A 6,401-nucleotide genomic window follows, 5' to 3' on the forward strand; every position below is an offset into this window, starting at 1 on the left:
ACACACACACACACACACACACACACACACACACACACACACACACACACACACACACACACACACACACAGTCACGTAGAGTAGGCCAGAAGGCTAAACTGGATAACCTAACCTCTATCAAAATAAAAAGATGGCGGAACCGCAAAGTTCTTCTGTGTGGGACAGCTTAAAAACAATGCTGCCCCATCCACAGCTCAATCCAAAATGACCCCTTCTATGACTGAAAGAGAGGCTCCTTTTGTAGGGCTAGCCCCTCCCCTCAGAACAATTAACCCTGATTAATTAATCAATTAATAATACAAACATACATTTTCCATGAACTAAACATACTAAAGGATATACATTGCAACACGGTTTTAAACAATATCACAACATAACATTTACAACATTACATCACTACTGACAATATCTTTCAATATGCCCATGTGCATTAATGAGCCATTTGGGACAGGCACTATAAAGCCAACCCAATTCCCTGAGCTCGGGTCCTTTTTCAGCATACCCGGAAGCTACAGAGATGGAGAGAGAGAAACAGAACAAACAAACAATGCGCTCATCCACAACATTGATAAGTATAAAATGCATGCACCAAGACAGAAGTTAATTTGTGTGTCGACCCACATTGTTAACTTATCTTATAATGGCGCAGGGAGGAGTGATGAATATGTGTGTGTGTTAAAGAACCAAATGCTGCCCGCGGCCAGTGACGGACTTCTACGTCACATTACCTTCCTCCTCTCCTGAAGCGACCATGTACGGGAGCCTTGATAGGTAGTCCGCAGTAACGTTCTCTTTTCCTGCCTTGTGACGGACACAGAACCTGAAGGGCTGGAGCTCCAGATACCACCTGGTCACACGAGAATTCCGGTCCTTCATGGTCTGGATCCAGGTCAGTGCTCTGTGGTCCGTGTGCAGGTCAAATTCCCTCCCAAGAAGGTAGTAACGGAGGCTATCTAGGGCCCACTTTATAGCCAGGCACTCCTTTTCGATTGTAGAATACCTGGTTTCCCTGGGCAACAGCTTCCGACTCAGGTACAGCACAGGAAGCTCTTCTCTTGGCTCCCCTTGGGCCAGTACAGCTCCAATTCCTACAGCCGAAGCGTCCACCTGCACGAGAAATCTCTTCTGAAAATCAGGGGTCTGGAGAACAGGGAATGAGCACAGTCGTTTTTTCAGTGTCATGAAGGCTTCCTCACACTCCTCAGTCCACTTCACAGGGTTGCTGGCCCCCTTCGAAGTGAGGTTGGTCAGAGGGACAGCGATGGTCGAAAACTGTGGAATGAATCTCCGGTACCACCCTGCCAGACCTAGGAAGGACTTCACCTGTTTCTTGGTTCTGGGTTGAGGGCTATTCCTGATGGACTCCACTTTCTCCACCTGAGGCCGAACTTCACCCTTACCCAGCTGGTAACCCAGGTACTTTGTCTCCTGTTTCGCCCACTCACACTTCAGGAGGTTAAGCGTGAGGCCTGCTTCATGAATCTTCCCCAGGACTCTGCTAAGATGCTGTATGTGCTCCTCCCAGGAGTGGCTGTAGATCACCACGTCGTCCAAGTAAGCAGCACAGTAATCGTCACAGTCCTGGAGGACCTTGTCCATCAGCCTCTGGAAAGTCGCAGGGGCCCCATGAAGGCCAAACGGCATGACCTTGAACTGGAACAGGCCCATTGGCGTCCGGAATGCAGTGTAGGCCTTGGATTGTTCATCCAGGGGCACCTGCCAGTACCCTTTGCAGAGATCCAATGTGGTGATGTAATGAGCTCTACCTATTCTCTCCAGTAAGTCGTCAATGCGGGGCATGGGATAGGCATCAAACTGGGAGATGGCATTCACCTTACGGAAGTCCATGCAGACGCGCAAAGAGCCATCCTTCTTTGGGACAATGACAATAGGGCTGCTCCATTCACTTGAAGATGGCTCGACAACATCCATCTCTATCATGGTGTGGACCTCTTCCTTGAGGGCTACCACCAGCCTCTCAGGCACACGGTAAGGATGTTGGCGGACAGGGTTCTGGCCAGGTTTCAAACGAATGACGTGTTCTAGGACTTTGGTTCTTCCTGGTCTCTGACTGAAGAGGGCCGGATACTTGCCAAACAGCTGCTTCAGCTCATCTTGCTTGTCTTCTTCCAGGTGAGCCAGTATGACTTCTGCTCGTTCTTTCCATGCCTCTGTGACCCCATCCGACTCATCCTCTTCTATTCTGCGGACCAGAAAGGACTTTCCTTTGGAGAGTTCCTCTCTCTCCTCCCAGGCCTTGAGAAGGTTCACATGGTAGGTTTGCTTCTTCTTACCCTTGTCCGGGTGCAGCACCTCGTAGGTCACTGGGCCCATCTTCCTCCCGATTAGGTACGGTCCTTGCCATTGCGCAAGGAGCTTGCTGGTAGATGAGGGAAGGAGGAGCAGGACTTTCTGTCCTGGCTCAAACTCTCTGTGGCGAGCGTGCTGGTCATAGCCTCTCTTCTGGGCCTTCTGGGCTTGCTGAAGGTTTGCTCTAGCTTCCTCTCGGTACCGTTCCAACCTGTCTCGCATCTGGAGGACATACTGGACAATCCCCTGTCCTGAGGTAGCTACTGGGGAACCTTCCCAGCACTTCTTCAGCAGGTCCAATGGTCCTTGCACTGGCCATCCATAGAGGAGTTCGAATGGCGAGAAACCTGTCGATGCCTGAGGCACCTCCCTGTAAGCAAAAAGCAGAAAGGGTAACCACTTATCCCAGTCTCTACCAGTGTCAGCCACAAACTTCCTCAGCATGTTCTTGAGCGTTTGATTGAATCTCTCTACAAGCCCATCCGTTTGGGGATGGTAGGGAGTAGTCCTCAAGCCTTTAATGCCCAGCTGTCGGTGGAGTTGAACCATCAGTCGCGAGGTGAAGTTTGTCCCTTGGTCCGTCAGGATTTCATCTGGGATTCCTACACGAGAGAAGAGCTGAACAAGAGCACTGATTATTTTTTGGAGTGGTTATGGAACGGAGTGGGAAGGCTTCTGGGAACCGGGTGGCATAGTCACAGATCACCGATATATACTTGTAACCTGCACTACTCTTCTCCAAGGGTCCAACAATGTCCATTGCAATTCTCTTGAATGGGGTAGAGATAACAGGCAGTGAACATAGAGGAGCCCGTTCAGACCTACGGACAGCACTGGTTTTCTGGCACATGGGGCATGATTTGCAGTATTTTTGTACATCAGTATACATGGAGGGCCAAAAGAAACGGGAGCCTAGCCTAAGATAGGTCTTATGTTGCCCTAGATGGCCTGCCCATGGAACTGTATGTGCAAGGTTGAGAACAAGTGGTCTACAGGTAGATGGCACCACCAACTTCCTGCTATCTGCCTCTGACCCAAGGTAGAGTATGTGGTTGTCTACTGTGTAAATCCCCCACATGAAGATTGACTGTCCCCAGCTAAGGCCTTGTCAAACAAACATTTCAAGGTTGCGTCAGACTTCTGCAGTGTAGCAAAATTTTGTGGAACATCCCATTGCACCTCTAACCCAGACACATCAGCAACAGGTACAGGGGTTCCCACATACTTCTCAAGACGCCGCTGGTGGCGTGACTTTCTGGGCCCTTTGGTTCCCCCTCGCACAGACTATCACACAAGTCAGGCAGAGGTTGTAAACCAGCTTTGGCCTGGGCACGAGTGACAACTGAACATGCCATCTGAACATCAGACTGGCAAACTGACTGCTCATATAGCTGACCCCACACTTCCCAACAGATCAGAGAGTACAGGCACATCCCTCCCCAAAATCATCTCAAAAGGTAGCTTCTCCATTACCCCAACTTTGAGGAGGTATTTCTGACCCTGAATCTCAACTGTGAGCTCAGCTGTGGGCTGCTGTGACTGGTCACCATGGACACATTGGATCAGTGTCTGATGACCATAATCAATGTCATTAACAGGTACATTACATTTTCTGATCAATGACAGGGAACTGCCGGTGTCAATCATTGCAGTAAGACTTTTACCATTCACTTTTACAGGTACCAAGCATGACCCTTCCAGAGTCTGTCTATTCTGAACACCATCCCCCTCTCTGGGTACATAACAGTAACCTGAGAGCTTGGATTTACGTAGCGGACACATTGAAGCTTTGTGCCCCTGCTGCCGGCAGTAAAAACAGGTCAGACCCCTCCCATCAGAGCGAACTGCATGATCCCTTACCTCCCTCCCAGACACATAACCCCCAGAGTTACCTCCACCATCTCTGGCGTTTCTGATGTCCCTTGTGTCTCTGAGACTCCTTGGAGCGGGTGCTGCAGGTTGTGGTGGGCCCCCTTTACGTGCATTAAGATACTGCAGTGCAAGCTTGGCCGCCATAAGCCCGTCCTTGGGCTCGTGCTCTCGGACCCAGGTTCGAATGTCGTGTGGTAGAACTTGTAGAAGTTGCTCGAGGATGATGACCTCCCGATTTCGTCCTGTGTCTTCTCCCCGGTCGAACCCATCGTCGGTAGAGACCCTTGAGGCGGTGGTACGTCTCTGTCGGCGACTCACCCGATGGCGTTGATGCAGCTCTGAAGCGTTGACGGTAGGTTTCCGGTGAGATGTCAAACTTCACCAGCAGCGCTTCCTTCAAGCCCTTGTAGACATTGGACAGCCCCTCATCCATTGCTGTGTAAGCCTCTAAGGCCTTGCCCGTGAGCAATGGGACAAGCCTGCAGGCCCACTCTACCTCAGGCCACTGCCACGTCTTAGCCATGCGCTCAAACCTCAGCAGGTAGTTTTCAATGTCCTCCCCTGCTGGTATGAGGGCATCTTTGGCTCCTTCCTCAGGAATGCTGGAAGATGGACGTTAACACTGCTGGACTGGTCTCCTGGTGCTGGCCTCATTACTGCTTGGGGTGCCTGCTGTGGAGTTGAAGTCCCTGCTGCATCGAGCCTTTGTCGTCCTGGTGTTGGAAGACCCAATCTTGGGCTGTCACTGACGAGTTCCGCCTGGTGGGGAGCTGTGAGGATAGATTGGCGTAGGCCACGTAACTCCTGCTCGAGGCCTTCGTCCCTCTTCTCAAGGCAGGTGAAAAGTTGCTGAAAAAGGGTTACCATGGTTGGGTGTGGTTCTGGTCCCCCAACTGCTCCTTCAGTCAGCAGCTCACCCAGTTCTGGTTGTCTTTGGCCCCCGGTCGGGCTCCTAGTTTCTCATACTTGACCTCTTCTTCACCAGACGATTCCATGGTATTCCACCCCGGTTCAACTTCAGGTACCTTTTCTGACAGTTGATGCTGTTGCTGAGAACGCATTCCTTTACCTCTTGTTGGAATTCACTGATTTGCGGTACGCCATCCCACCACTGCCACCATATGTCACGTAGAGTAGGCCAGAAGGCTAAACTGGATAACCTAACCTCTATCAAAATAAAAAGATGGCGGAGCCGCAAAAGTTCTTCTGTGCCTCAAGGTGTTTATTTACAAGTGATTCCGGAACAAAAAAACAACAGTTTCTGCCATCAACGTCTACCTTATGGGACAGCTTAAAAACAATGCTGCCCCATCCACAGCTCAATCCAAAATAACCCTCCCATGACTGAAAGGGAGGCTCCTTTTGTAGGGCTAGCCCCTCCCCTCAGAACAATTAACCCTAATTAATTAATCAATTAACAATACAAACCCACATTTTCCATGAACTAAACATACTAAAGGATATACATTGCAACACGGTTTTAAACAATATCACAACATAACATTTACAACATTACATCACTACTGACAATATCTTTCAATATGCCCATATGCATTAATGAGCCATTTGGGACAGGCACTATAAAGCCAACCCAATTCCCTTAGCTCGGGTCCTTTTCCAGCAAACCCGGAAGCTACAGAGATGGAGAGAGAAACAGAACAAACAAACAATGCGCTCATCCACAACATTGATAAGTATAATAATTATTGTATCTCTCAAATATGAACATTGACAAGTGTGAAATGCATGCACTAAGACAGAAGTTAATTTGTGTGTCGACCCACATTGTTAACTTATCTTATAATGGCGCAGGGAGGAGTGATGAATATGTGTGTGTGTTAAAGAACCAAATGCTGCCCGCGGCCAGTGACGGACTTCTACGTCACAGTGTGTGTGTCCAGAGTGTGTGTGTGTGTGTGTGTGTGTCCAGTGTGTGTGTGTGTGTGTGTGTGTGTGTCCAGAGTGTGTGTGTGTCCGTGTCCAGAGTGTGTGTGTGTCCAGAGTGTGTGTGTGTCCAGAGTGTGTGTGTGTCCGTGTCCAGAGTGTGTGTGTGCAAAGAGTGTGTGTATCTGTCCAGAGTGTGTGTGTGTGTGTGTGTCCAGTGTGTGTGTGTCCGTCCAGAGTGTGTGTGTCCAGAGTGTGTGTGTGTGTGTGTGTGTCCAGAGTGTGTGTGTGTGTGTGTGTGTCCAGAGTGTGTGTGTGTGTGTGTCCAGGGTGT

The 6,401-nt window shown here is 49.7% G+C and overlaps 1 pseudogene; it reads right to left on the bottom strand.

The window, feature by feature from the left end:
* Positions 1 to 5,384: 5,384 nt before the first annotated feature.
* LOC127926010 (NLR family CARD domain-containing protein 3-like) overlaps positions 5,385 to 6,401 on the bottom strand; it is a 30,025-nt pseudogene continuing 29,008 nt past the window's right edge.

Source organism: Oncorhynchus keta, unplaced genomic scaffold (genome assembly GCF_023373465.1).
Source record: "Oncorhynchus keta strain PuntledgeMale-10-30-2019 unplaced genomic scaffold, Oket_V2 Un_contig_659_pilon_pilon, whole genome shotgun sequence".
Classification (NCBI taxonomy): domain Eukaryota; kingdom Metazoa; phylum Chordata; class Actinopteri; order Salmoniformes; family Salmonidae; genus Oncorhynchus; species Oncorhynchus keta.